Below are 19,818 nucleotides of genomic sequence, written 5' to 3'. Positions count from 1 at the left end.
AACGTGGCGTCAAAAAAAAAAAAAAAAAAAAGACAACGCGCTTATTTAAAAACGCCCTAATTTAAACAACTTCTGCGCAAGTACCCACGGTAGAATGAACTTCACATCCACTTGAGAGTAACAGATCTCGAATGCTATGAAAGGATTTATCAACCGCGAAATGCAAACCTCGCCATTGAAGAAAAACATTATGAAGAAACAACCCCTGTTGCTATCCCAGAATGCGTGCAGCATGCTTTGGGATGTGGTTATTTGTGGCACTATGTTGCACCACGTGTGGCGCTCCCCTTACCACACCCGCCGTGGTAGATTGGCTATGGCGAATAAGTCAATGTTTGAGCAACAATTTAATCCAGTGTTACGACAAAAACGCACTTGAGCAGTGTGGCCAGAGGCTCATTGTCGCTTAGCCAGTTTCTTCAGCTCTTTCGTTTTCTTTCTCTTCTCAATGTTTGCCAGTAGAATTGTCGCATGCGCACGGCAACGCAATTATGTAGCAAACTGGCCATAATTTCTTCTTTTTGTTCGAGGCACGCAAATGCAAAATTTTGCTTCTCAAGTACTCTGTCCATTGTCAGGCCATATGCATCCTGCGTTTTGAGGAAGCTTGAAACTCTGTTTCAGATTCAGGTAACAACTGAAAACTATTTCGCTTTACAGGCAAAAGTCCGTCCCAGCTTTTGCAATGGACAAGTGCACTTTTGACACTGCAGTGCACGGCTGACAGTGAAGCGTCGTTTCTTCACTGAACCACTCCCGAATTTTAGGCTTGCCGTGACCTTTAACACCTTACAAAACATAACGCCTGCAATCCACAGCCTCTGGCATGTCATACACATGGCGAAACAATTCTTCACATTCCTTATTTTGGGTTAGAAACCCATCCAGTTTCTCCTTTAACTTCTGTCTATTGGTTTCCTGATCGCGCTGCCTTCATCGAAAGCGAGTTCTAGGTATTGCAGAGGTAGCCCAGGTAGGCCTTAGGCAGCATCAAATTGGCAGTTTCCAAATTTTAGAGATTTCAGCAAACTGTACACGGACAGCATATTATAAAATTGCAAAAGCCTTGGCATGCAAGGGTGGGCCTTCTGACTAATAAATATAAAAAATATTTATAAAAAATATTTACAAAAAATTGGCGCAGGACTCAGCCTGCGCAGTCCTCTGGTGTTCTGGTTCAATGAAGACGAGCGATGTCCAGAAGGAGTCTTAGCGACATTGATAACGAAGACAATCTCCAAGAAGAAATATAGCCCAAGAAATTAGATTATCCAGAAAACGATTTAGGTAAAAAATAAAATATAGAAAGCAGCAATTGAGCATACGCTGTCATATCAAAGCTCCCGAGCGCCAAACACATCGAGTGAAACAGTGGCTGTTTCCGTTCGTAAACGTTTGAACAATCTCGGGACACATACAAAATTTCATTTCTCTCGTTTGTAGTGCGATTGATGATGGTTGCTGGTATGCTTGCACAAAAAAAAAAAAAAAAAAAATCGCAGAGAAAGTGCTGTCCTGCAGTATGTCCACGAAAGCAGGTTTCAGATGATAAAGAAAAATATGATGAAATGGTCTCACAACAAAACGAAGAAGTGGCCGCGAGAGGAGGCAAATATGTCGAGAAAGTCATAAGGAGCGACGGGTGCAGTAAAATAAATAAATAAATAAATAAATAAATAAATAAATAAATAAATAAATAAATAAATAAATAAATAAATAAATAAATAAATAAACAAATGAAATAAAATAAAAAAGCAAAAAATGGGCATGAAAGAAAACACTCAGAATTGAAAAAAAAAAAAAAGCCGGCTGATCCCACGCCCTGTGGGAATCGATGTTATGCGAAGCAGTGTGCGGGGAGCCTACCAAGTTAACGAAACGACCATGAGAGCACCAAGACGTAGGCGGCTCCTTCATGACCTACATGACACGCATGTCATGAGATTCATCTCATATGAGTCCTCAGGAGTCCCTTTAGCTACGCCTAAGGGACCTTAAGGCGAAAGCTTTAGTCATGCTCATGACTATCACTTCGACCATCAACCTTTAGCCTTTTCCTTCACTTGGTACCAAATCCAAACCCATTCCATTGGTTTTTGAGTGTTAATCTTTTTTCGCTGAGTCATTGTCGTTTCTGCTGAGTCATACTCATGACTTTGAGTTCTACCATCACCCTTTAGTGTTTCCTTCACTTAGTGCGCACGTCCGAACACATTTCAGTGGTTTTTAAGTGTTGATGTTTTTTCGCTAGGTCATTGTCATTTTAGGGGGCTGTTTCATGACCTACATGGCACGCATGTCATTACATTCATGACATGACCTATCATTTATGTTCACCGCTACACTCTTGTCATAGTATGCCAATTTTGGTACATATGGAGTTAACGAAACGACCATGAGAGCACCGAGACGTAGGCGGTTTGACCAGAGACGGACGGACGGACGGACGGACGGACGGACGGACGGACGGACGGACGGACGGACGGACGGACGGACGGACGGACGGACGGACGGACGGACGGACGGACGGACGGACGGACGGACGGACGGACGGACGGACGGACGGACGGACGGACGGACGGACGGACGGACGGACGGACGGACGGACGGACGGACGGACGGACGGACGGACGGACGGACGGACGGACGGACGGACGGACGGACGGACGGACAGGACAGACAGACAGACAGACAGACAGAAGACAGACAGACAGACAGACAGACAGACAGACAGACAGACAGACAGACAGACAGACAGACAGACAGACAGACAGACAGACAGACAGACAGACAGACAGACAGACAGACAGACAGACAGACAGACAGACAGACAGACAGACAGACAGATAGATAGATAGATAGATAGATAGATAGATAGATAGATAGATAGATAGATAGATAGATAGATAGATAGATATTGTCAAAGTGGCAAATGTTCGCCAAGAAATGCTTCGCATTTAAAAGACTGCCGCCCGCCTTCGATGTAGTTGCTGGGAATCAACGCCAACAAGGAGCAAACCTTACGCCCTAGGAAAATGAAAAGCACAGAAACAGCGCAATGATCGATAGAAGAAACATGAAACAGAAATACCTTGAGGGAATCAAAATTTGCTATAAAAAGAACAGAGTTAGGAAGAAATTGGAGGTAGTACATTTATAAAAGTACGGGGTCTAAATTGACATACAGCACAGCGACTTCAAAGAAAAGTTAATTTCCGTTACGAAGTGACGACGATTTAATTTCCGGGTAACTGCGAAGTGAAATGCTTACATGCATGGCGAAACAGCTTCGTTTTTGTTTGTTTTGTGTGCTTTTTAAAGCTATCCGGTTGCCGGAATGGCGTTATTTTAATGATCTCTCATAGATTCCCACTTTTCTTTACAAGCGAATCTTCTTTGTCAGGTTCAGAGGAATATCTGTCATATGCAGCGGATGTTTACGATATTCAAAACCTGAGAGAGGGAGCGAAAAACACAACTAAACAAAAACACGTGTACTAATTACCGATAGAGCTGCTAACCGTGAACAAAATACATTTACACAAAACATCCTGGAAAACATGCTTCCAGCAACTTTATTCATTATTAAATTTGTAGCGAGGAATCCGAACGGCATAGCGGGTCACGCTCTCCAACCCTTTATAGTGGGTCGATCCCTCCTGCGCTTTCCTCGATAAACGCCAACGCCGCTCGTGCTGAGAGCTCGGACCTTCAAACAACGGACGGCCCAAACTGCTCGTGTCTAATAAATGCCTTTACAAGTGGTAGAGAGTGCTTCTGCCTACAGCGTAAATCCTGGAGCTTCGATCCCTTACCCTACGCTCAACCATGCCCGAAGACGCAACCCAGCAAGTGCCACCTACCCCGTCCCAGCAAGCGCCTCCTCCGTTTGTCATGTGCTCTGGTGTGCCTCGCCGCAGGGACCCTGCCATCTTCAGCCGCGCGGACGAAACCGATGTGGAGGACTGGCTGACAACGTATGAGAGGGTAAGCGGTCACAACAAATGGGACGACCCCGCAAAACTAAGCAATGTTATCTTCTATCTCGCAGGTGTCGCCAGTCTCTGGTACAGCAAGCATGAGACCGATTTTCCGACGTGGTCCTTGTTCAAGACTTCTTTGGTGGCGGTGTTTGGTCGCCCTGCGGTACGCAAGCTACGAGCAGAATCGCGTTTGCCCGAACGTGCACAGCAGCCGGGTGAATCATTTACCAGCTACATTGAAGATGTTCTGGACTTGAGCAGAAGAGTCAACGCGACGATGTGGGAATCCGACAAAATACGAAATGTCATGAAAGGGATCGAACACGATGCGTTCAACATGCTACTTGCGAAAAATCCTCAGTCCGTGTCAGACATCGTCACTCTCTGCCAAAGCTACGAGGAGCTACGAAGGCAGCGCTCGTTGACACGTCGCCCTTCATCGCGTGACGAACACATTGCTGGTTTGACCACCATCTCCGACCAGTCCGCACTGATCACAGAAATGAAAGCGTTCGTTCGGGAGGAAGTTGCACGCCAGCTCTCCTTGCTAACCTTCGCTCAGCCGCCCCATGTGCAACAGCCCGCAACGAATGTTAAGCCCACGCTCCGTCGCGTGATCGACCAGGAAATCGCCGAGGTCTTGCCAGACCGGCATCAACATCTTCCTGCGGCCGCTCTACTAAGCTACGCTGATGTCGTCGCGACGCCCCAACAGGTCCCGACGGCTGCACCACTCAACTACGCTGAAGTCGTCACGAGGACTCAACCACTTTCTCCGAGTGTGCCTCTCGGTTATGCCAACGTCGCGGCTAGGCCCCGACTGCAGCCTGCCATGCCGTCATACCAGCAGCCGCTCTGTACCACGCGACCTCTTACATGGTTGGGACCTACCCCGGCGAGCCGGTGGCGTACTCCCGACAATCGGCCGATATGCTTTGCGTGCGGCCATGCCGGTCACATCGCTCGTTATTGTAATCGCATTCAGCCGCCTAGCGACGCATAAACCGTGACAAGCCAGTTCAACCGTCCATATTCCGACCCCCATTCGGCTATGTCACCGACTCTGCGCCCGACGCCAACTACACGCCGTCGCTCAGTGTCGCCGATGCGACCCCGTCCCGTAACTCGGGACGAGGAAAACTAATCGTCGCAGTCCATGAGGCAAGGGCTGCGGCGCCGTCGAAACGTGAAAGTGCTCAACGCAGTCCTTCAAATGTGATCTAAGTGCTTGTTGACGGTGTTCGCGCACCTGCACTCGTGGACACAGGAGCCGCCGAATGTGTTATGGACGCTAAGCTTTGCTGCCTACTTCGGAAAGTCACGACGCCCCATGCTGGACTGTCCCTCCGCACAGCCAGTGCTCAGCATATCCACCCCTTAGCGGCTTGCACTGCTCGTGTTGTTATTGACGACCCTGTACGCCATAGAATGCATCATCTTCACCTCGTGTTCTCATGACGTTATCCTAGGCTGGGATTTCCTCTCGCGCCACGATGTCGTTATCCATTGCGCACGTGCCGAGAGGGAACTCTCGCCGCTGTTATATTTGCCGCTCACCGACAATACTTCGCTGTTGAGGACGCTGCTTGTTCAAGACGACAGCCACGTTCCTCCCAACACGTCAACGGTCGTGCCCATGTACTGCAGCGGCCTCTCCGACGCTGCTGCACTACTGTCTCCATCTGACCGCTTTCTCACCCGGACAGGCCTGCTGCTACCTTTTGCGACAGTGGACATCAAACAGGGCTCCAGCACCATTTTCCTTTGCAACCCGTTTCCATACTCTGTGATGCTGTTCGAGGACAATGTCTCGGCCATGTACAAGCAATCGAAGACGAGCGAGTTATAGACCTCCCCGATGACCATTGCTGTGCTAGTTCCAGTGCGCTCACTGCTCTTTCTACCTGTGAGGGACCGTCCAGTGATGTGTTCGGTTCTTCTATCGCCGATGACCTTACGGCGGTCCAGCGATCTGAACTTTTGTGCCTCTTAGAAGAATTTCGTTCTTCTTTCGATGTCGGGCAAACTTCCCTAGGCCGGACCGTCCACTGTTACGCACCGCATTGACACTGGCTCGCAACCGCCATTGCGGCAACGACCGTATCGGGTATCTCCTGCAGAGCGTCGTATAATCAATGAACAGGTCGACGACATGCTTCGCCACGAGGTAATACGACCTTCCAACAGTCCATGGGCATCCCCTGTCGTCCTCGTTACAAAGAAAGATGGTTCTGTGCGGTTCTGTGTCGACTACCGGCGCCTCAACAAGATCACACACAAGGACGTGTACCCTCTCCCTCGCATTGATGACGCCATTGACAGTCTACAGGGCGCAGAATTATTTTCGTCTTTAGATCTGCGCTCAGGGTACTGGCAAGTACCCATGGCAGACGCCGATCGGCCAAAGACAGCTTTTGTAACACCGGAAGGCGTATACGAATTTAACGCAATGCCTTTTGGACTTTGTAATGCGCCCGAAACTTTTGAACGCAAGATGGACACATTTCTGCGTGGCTTCAAGTGCCACACATGCTTGTGATATCTTGACGACGTTGTTATTTTTGCGCCGGACTTCACAACGCACCTTCAAAGCCTACGGTGTGTTTTGACGTGCTTAACGAACGCTGGCCTACAATTAAACCTAAAGAAGTGCCGATTTGCTGCTCGGCAGCTGACAATCCTCGGTTACGTCGTATCCAAGGATGGTAATGGGATACTCCCAGATCCGGCCAAACTTCAGGCCGTCGCCGAATTCCCTAAGCCAACGTCTGTCAAAGAATTGCGCAGTTTCATTGGTCTTTGTTCTCACTTCAGACGCTTTATTCGCAATTTCGCCGCCATCATCTCACCCCTGACGAAACTGCTGTCACGGAACGGGCCCCTCACTTCGTGGTCGTCCCAGTGCGATGAAGCTTTCACGAAGCTCCGGCATCTACTTACGTCTCCGCCAATTATGCGCCACTACGACCCGACAGCTCCTACTGAGGTGCACACAGATGCCAGCGGCGTCGGCCTCTGCGCTGTTCTTGTCCAACGCAAACAATGTTTTCCGGAATATGTCGTCGCTTATGCAAGTCGTACGCTTACGAAAGCTGAGACAAATTACACTGTGACAGAAAAAGAATGCTTGGCCATCATCTGGGCTCTGCCTAAGTTCCGGCCTTATTTATATGGTCGTCCATTTGACGTAGTCACGGACCACCATGCACTATGTTGGCTGTCGTCCTTGAAGGACCCCTCGGGCCGTCTTGCTCGATGAGCACTTCGCTTGCAGGACTACGATATCCGCGTGCAAGGACCATTGGATTGCCTCCCTTTAGACTTGCTTTCTAGTTCGTCGGCACAAACAAGCACTCGCACGTTTCATCGCCAAGCACGTCACTTTGCCATTCGCGACAACCTGCTTCACCGACGCAATTATAACCCCGACGGGCACCAGTGGTTGTTAGTGGTACCCCGCAGTCTGCGTTCCGCAATATGCGCAGCTTTCCGCGCTGATCCACAGTGTGCGCACTCCGGCGTTTTCAAGACTTACTAGCGTCTTCAACAGCGGTATTACTGGCGCGGGATGTACAGCTACGTTCTCAAGTTCGTTCGCTCTTGTCCCGATTGCCAGCGCCGGAAATCTTCGCCCCGCCTCTCGCCAGCCAGTCTGCAACCTTTACCTTGCCCTACCCGGCCGTTTGGACGCGTCGGCATCGATTTGTATGGGCCCCTTCCTCTGACGTCGGCTGGAAATCGCTGGGCCATTGTGGCCGTCGACCACCTGACGCGATACGCCGAAACTGCCGCCCTACCAGCAGCTGCAGCGCGCGATGTAGCCTCCTTCTTGCTTCGACGATTCATCCTGAGACATGGGCCACCCCAGGAACTGCTGAGTGATTGCGGACGTGTCTTCCTGTCCGAAGTCATCGAAGCCATTCTCAAAGAGTGTCACGTCGTTCACCGCAAAACTACTGCTTACCACCCAGAGACAAACGGTCTCACAGAGCGATTTAACCGCACGCTCGGCGACATGCTCTCAATCTAAGTACATCGCCGCCGACCACACAAATTGGGATGCCATTCTGCCCTTCGTCACCTACGCCTACAATACCGCCCCTCAGAGTACTACTGGCTTCTCACCGTTCTTTTTACTGTACGGCCGCCACCCGTCGCACACCATCGACACAATTCTACCGTACCGGCCGGATGCATCTGAATGTGCGCCCATTTCTGACACGGCAAGACATGCTGAAGAGTACCGCGATCTTGCATGGGTCTTTACATCCATTGACCATGAGCCCCAGAAGAGCACACGCGGCGACACCACTTCCGCTCCCACCTTCCTTCCTGGAGCGCTGGTGTGGCTCTCGGTTCCATCCGCTACACGTGGTCTCTCATACAAACTAGTGCCCAAGTATGAAGGCCCCTACCGTATCGCCGAACGAGCATCTCCCGTCAACTACGTGATCGAACCAGTTGAACCTTCTGCGGACATGCGCCGTCGTGGACGCGACATTGTCAACGTCGAGCGCCTCAAGACCTACTATGACCCACTCCAGCTGTTAGGTCGCCCGACGGCTCCCTTTTCGCTCCTGCGGGTGATTGTAGCGAAGGATGCGAACGCCATAGTGGGTCATGCTCTCCAGCCCTTTCTAGTGGGTCGATCCCTCCAGCGCTCTTCTCGAGAAACGCCGCTCGTGCTGAGAGCTCGGGCCTTGAATTAACGGTCGGTCCAAAAGGCTGGTGCCCAATAAACGCCTTTACAATTTATTTATTTATTTATTTATTTATTTATTTATTTATTTATTTATTTATTTATTTATTTATTTATTTATTTATTTATTTCATACATACACAAGAAAAGGGACAGAAGCGAAAGGCCCTTTATACGCTTCTACACCTGTGGTTCGCAACAGATATACGTGTCTTACACAAAACATATTGACGCATCATTTAACACCATGAGCGATAACAAATCGATATTTAAAGAAGCAGATAATAGCAGACACTTCTCATACAGTAGTAAAAAAGAAGCCCGAAGAAAAAACAAAAACAAAAACACCATGCACTCGCGCCTACGTTTGACAAATATAACTTTAGTGATGGTTAATTATTTGTTTCTCCAACAAAGGTTCTGTAACTTCACCTTTAAAAGCCTGTGGACTAACGCCAAAATCTAACTTAAGTTCGAATTGATTAATTAATCGTATTGCTTGGTGCGGCGTCGTTTGTTTTCTATAATTTGTCCTCATTTTTGGCAATCGCAAATTTCTTCTGGCGGGATATCGCTGACTATTCTCTTTTCGTATGTGCAGCTTATTCTTATGTACCTCTTTGTAGTCGTAGTTTTTTTAAAGAATATTTTTCTCTTGCTTTGAACATTTGACTTTATAAAGGAATGTTGATGTGCGCAAACGGTCGGTACTGCCAAGGTAGTCTTCATAACAACGAAGTATTTTCTTTTGTAGCACAATCAGTCTGTTATAATTTTTACTTGTCGTTCCCCATGCTAATACACCGTAACAGAGTCGCGAATAGAAGAGCGAAATGTACAAATTTTCTTTAGCCTCTGAGGAATAAAAGAACCAATCCTGTGCAGGCGTCCCACCGTTCGCGCAAGCTGTTTAAATAAATAATGTGGACGTTCCATCCTAAGTCATCGCTGAACTATGCGCCAAGAAACGTTTGATGATTTTCTCGCTTTATAGTGTTCCCATAAAAGTTTATATTTATGTCCCTGTTCTACATGTTTATTTACTGGGCGCAATGTGATGCACATTGTTTTCGTAGCATTTAAATATAGTTTTTTTTTATTTTGAGACAGTTTCTTAGTGATGTCATATACTCATTTGCATTTTTTAGTGTTTCTAAGTGTTGTGATGTAAAGAATACGTTGGTGTCGTCTGCTTACATAACAATCTGTGGGGAGGCTGGTATAAAGCCCTTAGATTCCCTGCTGCTTTTTAAGCAGCGACAACTACTCTGTCGGCCGCCATTATCTTCCTAGAAGCCTGGGTACGGTAGATGGGACCGTCAACGGCCGCTGCTATCTACGCTGCTCGCAGCCGCGTGCAATTGATTGCGGGGGAAAAGCGTTAGGAAGAACATGGCTGCAGGAATGAGCGCCGCCCAATGAGGTTCGTCGGTGGTGCTTCAAAGCTTGTCGCTACTTAAAGAAAGTAAAAAAAAAAATCTAGGGACTTTAATATAGAGGCAATATCATTCACATCACTGAATGATGTGAATGATGTAAGGCCTGTATATTGATACTAAAGTGGATTCTGACATTGAAGCGGAAGAGTAAAGGACCCAATACGGAACCTGGCGTAACACCTTGGGTCAACTAAAAGTGATTTGATGTTGAAGTATTAATTCGTATTTGATACCCGTTGTGCAAGTAATTTTCTAAAAGCTATGCCGTACCTTGACAGTTTCTGTAATAATACGCGTATATCGTGATGTATGGAAGTAAAAGCTTCTTTTACGTACAAGAATAAACCAAGCGTAAATTTATTATTACAGCGAAGTTGTATATGGCTAGGTTCTGGAGGATCGCGTCCGCGGACAAAACGACGCTTAGAACAACAATTAGAAAAAAGTGGTCCGATCCTGGTGATAGTTAAAAAAGGGTCCAAGCGCAATGGCACATACGCCTGTCATGTGGGTAGATCCTAGTGATAGTGCAGAAAGGGTGCAAGCTCAATGGCCCCTGTGCGCTCGGGGACCTGTAACGCCCTTCAACTACCCTTGTCACACGTGGGACCCAAAGAGACAAAAACAATGCGCCGCGGCGATGAACGCTGTTGCCGAAACGCTATAGTCTATGACGATGCGTGTCGAAAAGTCAGTGATAAAACGTAATAGTGTACCAACCAATAGCTGTGTTTCATTCTCGCTTGACATAACCATTTCCCTAGGGACATCATCAGTTGCCCCTGGGACTCGGTATAGGTAAGATCCGTGTCGCTCGCTCCGAAGAGGAAGAGCGCGCCTTCAAGGGGTGCCGACGCGCTCAACAGCGCGAATGGATGCGAAAGCGAGGAGAAGCCGAACGCGCAGTGGCCCAATGTGCTGCGGCCGATGGTGCAAGGTGGTCTGAATCCAGTCGCCTAAACTCGCTTTCAATCGCACATACAGCATACGGCGCGCGGCGATGCAACGAAGTTATGTGTTGTGTCTTTTCAACCATTTAACATAACCACCACATTAAAAAAAATCAAAATATAATTAAGCAAAACCAACAGCTTCGCTGGTGATGAAGAAATTGCAGTCACTGACCAAGTCAAGGTGAAAATAACACAGAGACGTTTCGGGACCCGTACGGGTTCCTTGATCACACTAAAAGCGGGCAAGAGCCGCAAGTCGTTATTACGCCAAAATGTGACGTAGAGAACGGGTGTAGTTGGCAGGCAGATTTTCATCAGTCCTGTTCATACTGTTGTCCAGTAGTTTGAATAAATAAAGATTCTAACAAGAGTCGCGTCATTGGATTTTTTTCCTTAGCTATTATAGCAGCGTTTTTCCAATCGATGCGGTGACTGCGATTGTCGGCGTGTTCGGCAGCGGCGTTCGAGACATTTTTCTTGTTGGAGACGTTCTTTCAGTGCTCCTTTAATCTTCTTGTGAATTTGCCGGTTTCACCGGTGTAACTGCAGCTGCGGTCTGCGCACGGTACCTTGTAGACAACAGCGGGGTAATTCTTGCTTTCAAGCCGATCCTTTACATTAACAAGCTGATTTCTCAGCTTGTTGGATGGCATGACGAGATGGAAGACCAGCGGTCTTCCGTTTTTGGAAGGGCTCTGAATTTTTTCCATGTTGACAAAAATTTTATCTTGGCCTATTCAGTAGATTTGTTTTTATTAAAACCATATTTATATTCTTGATATTTATATTGAAAAAGACTGCCTCATGGTTTCAATTCGAAGTTGTAATGAACCGTTGGGTTTCGCGAGTAATAAGTACTTCGCAGCTCGTTGGGGCCTCTGCGAGAGGGGTGTATGATGGTGTGCCGCAGGTGAGACATGACCAGAGGCTCCAAGCAAGGGGAGCGGAAGCGTCCCCGTTTATTCCACAGCCGTGTATATATACACTAAGTGGGAGAGGGTATGTTCCCTCACCACCATGTGTCATGTGCGATACAGATATCGGTCACGTCACACGTGCCGTAGATGCGAAGCCAGATACGATGATACGATACAAGGAGTGTTCCATATTGTCGAGTGAAAGATGCTGCGAAAACCAACCCATCACCTTTAATGGCTTGGCTCACGATCTCAAAAGGAAGCTCGGGGACTCCTACGTAAGTACATTGGAACCGAGACATACATTTTTATTCCGGCAACAAATGTGCCGATTTTGATGAGGTTCATTGCATTTAAAAGAATAGACAAAGTTTAGTAATTTTGTAAAGTGCACTTTCAACTTACTTATATCAAGATGTCGAAATGACTGCTTTTTCCGCAAGCTCCTTCGTGTCATCATACTGTACTGATGCAAAAATAAACATCATTGTCATTGTCACCTTAGAAATATTCTTGGAAGTTCAAACATTTCAGGAAACACAAATATCGAGTTTACAGCTCTGTAACTAAACAACATAAACATTATCACAAATCTGTAAAATGTACCTAGTAATACATCTAAACCGTACCAAAATGATGTATCCCACACTGCCCTGCAATTTACCGCTAATTTGTGAGTGGCACTTTTGAAAAACCCTCGTAAACCCTGTACCGATTGCACGTGAACTGCAAATTTATTTACTAAATTAGTCCACTTTAACAGATTCAACTTACGGAACTGCGATATTTCTTTTTGGTGCAGAGTTGTGGTACTGTAAACTTTGTTCTTGTTTTTTTTTATTACTTACCGATGTTCAGCAGTTTTTGTAAAAAATTCGAGGTCTTAAAACAAAATTCTGCTTCTAGTTGCTCGTATTTAATTTTATCTCTGAAATGCAACAAATTTTATTATAATAGGTCCAGCGGTTGCCATGAAGGCATTTCTTTGTTTTACCTGTATTTTATTACTGAAATCAAACTTGGCCCCAAGCTGAAGCTCCCTCTTCAATACTAAACTTTTATTTCAGGAGATAGCTGTCCATGTATTCGGCAAGTATATGCTATACAGGACACGCAGTCATACTGAAAGAGCCCAGGACAACGTTGTTTCTGAGTGGCTGTTGCGCAGTACGAAGACAGTAGTAGTAATCCGTTATTTCATAGAAAATGCGCACTCAGCTCTTCCTTTTACGCTACTCTAAGTGCCTACGTGGGACTCGAACAACTGGCCAGTCCAATAAATGCCCGATCGAATGTTTGCAGGCTTTATCCGTCTCATATGCACATTGGCAACAATCATACCAAATAACAAGATTGCTGTTCCGTATAAAATTCAGTGCCTCCCGTAACTTAGTAGTTAAGATAATAGTCGCGTTTGGAGCAAAGTGTCCTACAAGCTTTTACACGCTGAATTTGCGGGCATTCGTTTTCAACAAGACCTATTGACATACACGGGGCACCTCTGCATTTCAAAAGCAGTAAAATCCCCTTCAATTGAGATAGCTTCATTTATATAAGGCTTAAATTTTCACACAAGTCGCGTGATTTCCTAAAAAAATTACTCCATCTCTCGCTAAAGGGAACCATGTCTGGATGCGAAGCAGCGGGGAGATGGTTAGCTTGAGCGGGAGATGGTTTCGCGCTCATCGCGGCGCTGCACAGGAGAGAGAATGAGGCGCGCGCGCTCCGTCATTTTCATACCGCGGAACTACCGTGGCGCCCCCAGCGGAGTATGCAGTTGTCACACCACCTGTCGTGCGCGCCGCTCCGGATTCCTAGAGGAGAGAAAGGGGGGAGCGTAGGAGAGGAGAGAGAGGGGGAGGGGACGCGCATGCGCTGGGGGTGTGGGACGCGCATGCGCTGTGGGGTGTGGGACGCGGGCGCCACTCCGAACAGTAGAGGATCCCTAGAGGAGAGAAAGGGGAGCGTAGAAGAGGAGAGAGAGGGGGAGGGGACGCGCATGCGCTTTGGGGGTGTGGGACGCCGCGGGAGGGACGGACAGAGCCCCCGCCATAAGCTGCTTCGCATCTAAAATCATACTGCACTGCAACCAAGACTACAGCAAGCAGCTGCAACATCCTTCAGGAAACATGGCGTCGTTCCTGCATACACGATGCGAGCGAGCCGGAGCGAGCGGAGTCTTGGCCGTGACGTCACTCGCGAGAGGGCGCCACTCCAACTTCTCGCTACGCATAGCCATTTGCGGATATCGGGTTACCGGAGACGTAAACATGAGCGGCCGACAGACTCCACCTGATGGACTGGAGTTGAACCAGAGTGTACACGCAGTTATATTGCAGTAACCAAGCATATTTCACTTAGCTGCTGGTGTACAACGTCAGCAGTGACATAATAGTTGGCATGCAGCCTTTTACAGCGAAGCTGTTAAGTGCTCACCTTTCGATCGTCGCGTCCAGCAATAGAAAAAAAAAAAAAAAAGCTCTCATTGGCCGTATGCTGTGTGTGCGAGTGAAAGCGAGCGAGGGCGAGGGATACGCGCTTTCGCGGGGAGCGAACGCACAGCGGAGATATTGTGGTTGTGAAAAGGAAGAGGCGCTCTTCACAACCACAATCTCCCTCTCCGCCGTGGCGCTCTTCACAACCACGATCTCTCTCTCCGCCGTGCGTTCGCTCCCCGCGAAAGCGCGCGTCCCTCGCCCTTGCTCGCTTTCCCTCGCACATATATAGCATACGGCCAATGAGAGTTTTTCTTTTTTTTTTTTTCTATTGCCGGACGCGATGATCGGAGAGCAAACGCGACTTCCCAATAGATGGGGAGTGGTGGGCGAGGAGTGCATCGAGGCACTCTAGACTGTGCGTGTACGTGCCCGCTCGCCCACTGCGGCGCATGCGCGCAGCCCTGCCGGTCTCTGCCGCCGACTCTCTCTGAGCTTTCGCCCGCCTCTCCCCTAACACTGTGTTGTTGTTGTTGTTGTTGTTAGACCGTTTATTAAAATAATCATAAAAAGTTTCCGCCCCCAGGAAATGAAGCCATCAGGGCGGAGGGAGGGATAAAGGAGGAGGTTCAAATATTATTCATCATTTTTGACTCTTGTAAAAATTGAAGTAACGACTGGAATATGAGGCGCCGTCTCTCGGGGGGACCAGTGGGAAGGCGCCAGGCGTCCAAATCCTGAGGCCTCAGAGTAGGAGGTAGGGTGGCTATCGCTCTTCTCCGGTGCTCGGCGAGATCCGAGCAGCCCCAGAGTATGTGATTCTGATCCAGCAGCTGGTTCCCTGGACAGGGGCGGCAAGTGGCTGATTGCCAGGTCTGGAGGCGCATCATGGCGCGGCGGGCTGGTGTCACTGCTGTCTCCGTGACGATGCGTCGCAGGCGTGTGGCTTCAGCACGGGTAAACTTCCCCGGCAGGGGCGTAGGATTTTCCGGGAGGATGTTCCGGAGCGCGGCCCTTCGAGCAGCCTTTGCCTCCGCCAGGACCGTGTCCGGGTCGATGGGGTATGGGTCGTCAGGCACTTGTGGACGCGTCTCTGAGGGGCAGGAAAGAAGCTCCCTTGCCAGAGAGTCGGCCATTCGGTTGCCAGCGACCCCAGCGTGACCTGGTACCCATGCGAGGCGGACAGTGTGGCCAGCCTCGTCGGCGATTCGGATCGCCCGGTGTATTGAGTGAACAGCACCATTGCGCGAGTCTAGCCGGGCGCAGGCCTTTATGGAGGCCTGCGAGTCTGTGTAAACAGTATGATGAGTGAAGGCTGCGAAAGGAGGCTTGAGGACGGCGTCGCATACAGCGGATATCGCAGCCAGTTCCGCCGTTAATGGGTCGTTGCAGGCAGGAAGACAGGAGGAGTAGGCCATGGCGGTGCGTGGGCAATAGTAGGCTATGGCTGAAGCTTCGTCGCTGAGGGCGGCGTCGGTGTAGACAGCGTGGTGATGGGGAGGAGCGTCGCGAACTTTTGCCTCATGCCGCCTTGCGTAAGACAACTGCCTCTCTGCGTGATCGGCATTCACGTTTTGGGGAATCGGTGCAAAGTCCCCGGTCAGGGGACAGTCCCACGGAGCAGGGAAGGAGGGCAGAGGCGCTGAGGGGACTGGCAGATGAAGAAGCGAAAGGATGCTGCGACCGGGTATCGTGGCTCTTAGTCGGAACTGTTGTGAATGCTTCGCAGCCTCGGCTATTGCCTCGATCGGATTCATCTGGGCCATTTGGGCAAGGCGGTGTAAGGGTGTGAAACGCGGCAGGCCGGTGACAACCCTCATGGCTTCGTGGTTGGGCGATTCCAGTGTTTTGCGTTGCTTTTGGGTAAGACTGTAGAAGTTATAGCATATACAGCACGCGAGATTAGTAGAGCAGTCACGAGACGACGGAGAGTTCGCTCCTCACTGCCCCAGTTCTTGGACGCGATGCGGCGGATTAGGTGGAGTATTTGACGCGAGGTCCGAGTGATGTTGCGAAGCCATGTTGTTGCACCACCATCTGCATCGATGTAGATGCCTAGAACTCGAACAGTGTCTTGCTGAGTTATTTGCTCACCATCAAAGGTGAACGCAAATTGCGAGGCAGAACGGGCTGCCTTCGTGCCCAGTACTACGAAGTTAGTTTTGTCGGAAGAAGGTGTGAGTCCGACCTCCTTCAGAAATGTGGCAATGGTGTCGAGTCCGGCTTGAATGGCATCGGACTGGTCGCCGTCGGAGCCTCCGTAAGTCCATATTGTGACATCGTCCGCATACACACTGAAGCGAAGTCCAGGTATATCAGCCAGGCGATAGCAAAGTGGTGCCATCACCAAGTTGAACAGCAACGGCGAGAGGACTGCGCCTTGCGGCACTCCCACTCGTGATTTCTTCGGTGCGGAGAGTGTTTGACCTATAGCGACTTGAAATTCACGGTCACAGAGAAATCCGCGTATGTATGCCCAGGGTTTTCCTGTGATACCGGCGCCAGCTGCGGAAGCGAGGATCGAGGGGTGAGGTATGGAGTCAAACGCCTTGCGTATGTCGACCGTAACCAAAATCTTCACATCCAAGTGATGGCGGGTGTGTATAAGGTCCTGCGAGAGTAGTGCCAAATTGTCTTGTGTGCTGTGACGATGGCGGAAGCCAGTCTGGCAGGCATGAAGGATGCGGTTGCTTTCTACGTGCCAGTCAAGGCGACCCAGTGCCATTTTTTCTAGAAGCTTTCCAGCTTGGGAAGTTAAAGATATAGGCCGAAGGTTGCTCAGAATAGAGGGTGATTTTCCGGGTTTGGGAATGGGGATGACCGTTGATAGCTGCCATGAATCGGGCAGCTTTCCACTGTCCCAAACCTGATTAAAATGAGCAAGAAGTTCCTCGAGGGTATTGTCTGGAAGGTTGCGGAGGAGAGCGTATGTAATGCCGTCCGGGCCTGGTGCGCTGGACGTGTTGGTGGAAAGCAGTGCAGCACGAAGTTCCGCCTTGGTGAAGGGTGAGTTCATCCCATCGTCCATCGCAGGTGGACTTGGGTTCAAAGTTATGTTTGAAGGATCGTATGAGGGTGGGGGGTTCATTGGGAAAAAAGCGGTTCCGGCGATATCTGCCACTTCTTGCGCGGTGATTCGGAGGGAAAGAGCTAGGTCTTCTCCTGCTGTGCGAAGGCGGGTGCGCTGGGATAGTCCTCTGAAGGTGCACCAAACGCGACCGGCTCCTGTGTGGCTGTCAAATGATTCACAATGCCGCTGCCAATTTTCACGAGCCAGTCGGTTGGCATATTCGGTTGAGTCGGCAGTTGCGCGGTTAAGGCGAATTCTGTCAGGCATGGTTTTGCCGCGGGTGAGGTAGATATCTTGGGCTTCTTGCCTGGCCGCCCAAAGGTTGAGAAGATGTTGCTCGGGGACTGGCGTGGAGTCAGTAAGCTGCAAAGTACGTGTGGCGGCACGTCTGGCTTCTTGCAAGCGGTCAAACAACGGCCGTTCTCGGGAGAGATCTTCGAGTGCAGCTCTGAATGCATCCCACTGAATAACAGGAACAAGTGAGCGTGCCTTTGCGCGGCTCAGTGCCGTGAGTTGTATTCGGATAGGGAAATGGTCGCTGCCCCTGGCGTCTGCAAGGACATCCCACGTACCGGTAAGTTTCTGAGAGAGCCTGGTAAGGTCCGGCGTGGTGGGTGATTGAGCCGCATGTAGAGGGTAGCGGGTGGATCTGTCTGGCGAATTGAGCAATGAAAGATGAACTCGCTCGGCAGCTTGTAAAGTCGATGAACCGCGGGCACTATCGTGTGCATAGCTCCACGCGCGATGTGGGGCATTGAAGTCGCCGCCGATGACACAAAGATGGGGAGTGAGGTTTGGAATTTGGGCAAGCCATGATGCGTCCATGTCACCGGGAGCAGGTTTCCAGTACACCGACGACACAGACAATGGCTGGGAGCCAAGTTGCACAATAACTGTTGTGATTTCGCGAGTCACTGTATTTAGCTGAGACGTTGGCACTTGCGTCGCTGGAATCGAGCGTTTCACGAAAACGTGAGAAAAACCGGGGGGAGGTAGAGTTTGTTGGCGAGCGTACCGGGGTGGTATAGAAGGCTGGTTGAAGACGCGGTAACCGCGCAGGGTCAGTGGCGAGAGGTTAGCTTCTTGCAGCAATATAATATCAGGGACTGGGTCTTGGGTAATCCAAACAGAGAATTCGGCTTTTTTGTTGCGAATTCCACGACAGTTCCATTGAAGTATAGTGTAAGGGCTTGCCTTAGGTTGTGAAGCCATGTTGTGCCACGACGTTTAGGAGCGGTGAGATGGTGCTCATCATCCTGGCGAAAACATTTTCCACAGTTTGAGTGAACTGGGTGGTTAGGCGAATGAGTTCGTCTTGTAGGCGACGGTTGAGCCTTTCCTCAAGAGCTGCCAGGGCTGCTCGGTACGGCTCGGGCATAGGGGCCATCACTTTTGGTTGCGGGGACCGTGTCGCTGATGCGCCTGGCGTAGAGACTGCAGGCGTCTGTGCACACAAGTTTGGCGAAATTCGCTTTCTTTGCTACTTTATTGTGAGATGGAGCTGGCTGAGATTTCTTGGTGCCTGTTGAAGTCGAGGCTGCTGCCTGATGAAGGTTTGGGTGATGAGGGAGTCTTGGCCACTCCACCAAGTCAGTGGTATGGCGGCTCAATGGAAGAGGAGACTGGGAGCTGTGGTCGCCTGGTTGAAATGCGCTGACGATTATTTCACTGTTATGATCGGTCGGTGCTGTGGGAGCATTAGTGCGGGTGGGCGGGGCCGATTGGCGATGCCAAGCGATGCGTACCTTGTGTTGGGAGCGACGCTGCTTCGTGAGCTGTTTCTTTAATGGGCAAGAGTTGTCAGTGGCAATGTGCGGGCCTTGACAATTTCTGCATATAGGAGGCTCATGGCACCCATCTATGTCAACACGGTGAGGTGGACGGCCACATGTGGAGCAGCATGGTGTCTCTGTCGGGCACACGTCGTGGGTGTGTCCGAGCAGGTGGCAACGGGTGCAGACCGTCGCCTTAGGGCGAAACGGAGTAATCTGCTTGTGATGTAGGCGGTAAGTTATGAAACGTGGAAGTGTGGGTCCGGCGAATGTCACAAGCACGCTCCGGCCTTGGCTGTCGAGCGGAACGCGCGGCAACCGGCTTGTGGGTCCGGCAGGCGATTTGTGCGAGGAGCGTGGGGCCGTCGTCTTAACGTCGAAACCATGAAATATGCCCCTCGCGTGGTCTGGCGGCGTTGCTTCGTACGGGCGGAATGCGAAATTTCTAACTCCGCCTTGAATGGTTGTTAGCCCGAGAAAACGGGGTATGAGGGAGGGGTCCATGCGTCAATGGCGATGAGATTTCGCCTCGGGCTGAATCGGATGCGGG

General features: G+C 49.8%; 1 protein-coding gene across 2 annotated transcripts in view; it reads right to left on the bottom strand.

Moving 5' to 3' along the window:
- Window positions 1-19,818, bottom strand: part of LOC119457109 (nephrin) — a 423,265-nt gene that overhangs the window by 288,764 nt on the left and 114,683 nt on the right. The gene's annotated exons all lie outside the window — the stretch shown is intronic.

Source organism: Dermacentor silvarum, chromosome 6 (genome assembly GCF_013339745.2).
Source record: "Dermacentor silvarum isolate Dsil-2018 chromosome 6, BIME_Dsil_1.4, whole genome shotgun sequence".
In the NCBI taxonomy this organism is placed as follows: domain Eukaryota; kingdom Metazoa; phylum Arthropoda; class Arachnida; order Ixodida; family Ixodidae; genus Dermacentor; species Dermacentor silvarum.
Note: the sequence above shows the minus strand (reverse complement) of the source record. Positions and strands in the feature narration are given on the sequence as shown.